We start from the raw sequence: 2,117 nt of genomic DNA, 5'->3' as shown, positions 1-2,117 counted from the left end.
CAATCAGCACTGTTAGCAGGGATCTGTATTCATATAGTTATTGAGAGTCTCCACAAGCTGAAAGTGCAGTTATCTTGTCACAGAACAAGTGATTTCCTTCTCTTGGGAGACAGAACGGTCTACTTCCCTCCTCACAAGGTAGCAATACCAAAGCAAATTAAGAATTCATCCAAGTTTACCATGGGAACCAGTGAGTTTATTGGGTGAATGTTGTTTACAAATACGTAGGTGACCTCAGAACAACAGCATTGGAGAGACTTCACACAGGATGGATGGTTGCTTCCCCATACTTGCATCAATGAAGCTCATGCAGACTATATACTATGGCACCTCTAGAGACACCAATGTCAGAGTATTAGGGCAGAACTGCAAATAGATGCTTGGAAATTATGACTTGTTTCTCATGTGAGTGTCCAGTGACATGCCCCAACCCTCCTCTCTGAGAATCAACAAGCCTGTAAACAGTGGTGGCTGATCTTATGAATATGACAGCTGTTTCCCCCAGAGGATTGTGTCCTACAATAGCAAAGTCATATTTATTGAGGTGCTATTCACTTCAGCCAAATTGTGGAGTCTGCCCCAGTGTCCTCCAAAGAATAAAGAAAATGTAGTTTATATAACCCCTGGCCTATTTTTCTATTTTGAAATAGCATAAAAACCTATTATTTGCAGGAACCTAGATGGAATTCAAAGAAAATAATGTTGCAGTAATTAAGTGAGATGCATCAAGAGAAATATTAGAATTTTCTATTGCGTTGAAAATTAAAAGGAAGAGGAATTATTATGTACAGGAAAAGTGATTAAGTACAGTGGGTCCGGTGAGGCTAAGGGAAGGGAGTTGTATGTGGTCAAAGCTGCATGCATGTGTGGTATGTATACATGCATGAAAATTTCCCAGTGAAATGCATTCACATGGAGAGTTGCATTATCAATCACAGAAGAATTATTTTCAAAAGGTAAATTCACATGGAAGAATGGTGACATGAACCTAGTCCACGTGTGGCCACATGGGGGTGACAATGGTCCTTGGTTACGGAGCAGGAACTCAAGTTGTGAGCGCTCTCAGTGAGTCAGTTCTGCCGATTTCCAACTTCCTCCTATAATAAATCGATATTTAGAAATTAACAGAAATTTACACCTCAGAAACTAAAATTCTAGATGATGTCGGGTGACAAGCTAAGACTCCTGGTAAGATCTAAAGCTTAGAAAACACACCCAGTGGCTGACTGTAGACTCCCGCATCACTTCCACATCTGTGATATTTATCTTACTTTATCTTTGCACATGACAGGAGGTTTACTGCGGTCCCTCACACCTTCCTAGGTATTATCAGACATGTCATTATTTAATCTTTGTGATGGGATTGATATTATCTTTGTTTTACAGACAGGGCTCTGAAGTAAAGAGACATTAAATGCCTTGCCCAGACCACATATTCTAGAAGTGGGTATTTGAACTTATGTGTTTTGACTCCACTTAAATATAACAATGGCAGGCCATTTAGATGTCACAGAAAACCTACTAGCATTATAAGGGTTTATATGGACTTTTTATGCTGAAACATGACATCTAAATATGGATTTCTGACTAGTGTTTAGATCATTTTTATGTAGTTAGTTTGAAAATTGATATTAAAATATGTAGCAGTGACAGTAGATTACAATAGAGCCCAATGTTCTCGTGGATATCATTCTGATTATTATTCAATTACATTTTTATGATGAATTGATCAAAGTTCTGACAGACTAAGGAGTGTGATAGTCTGAATGAGTATGGCCCCCGTGTGTTCATATAGTTGAGTTCTTGGGCCCAAGCTGGCAGAAGTATTTGGGAAGGCTTAGGAAGTGTGAACTCATTAAAGGAGGCACTTCCCTGGAGGAAGGACTATGAGGTTTCAAAAGCCCATGGCAGTCTCAGTGTCTCACTTTCCCTACCTTGTGCTTGTGGATCAGAATGTAATTTCTCAGATTCTTCTCCAGTGCTATGCCTGCCTGCCTGCTTGCCTGTGGCCACGCTCAACTCCATGATGAGAATGGACTTCCCTTCTGAAACTGCAAGCTTTTAATAAACGCTTTCTTCTATAAGTTACCTTGGTCATAATGTCTTATCACAACAAT

The sequence above is a fragment of the Cricetulus griseus genome, chromosome 5 (genome assembly GCF_003668045.3).
Source record: "Cricetulus griseus strain 17A/GY chromosome 5, alternate assembly CriGri-PICRH-1.0, whole genome shotgun sequence".
NCBI classification, from domain to species: domain Eukaryota; kingdom Metazoa; phylum Chordata; class Mammalia; order Rodentia; family Cricetidae; genus Cricetulus; species Cricetulus griseus.
This window is presented reverse-complemented; position numbering follows the sequence as displayed.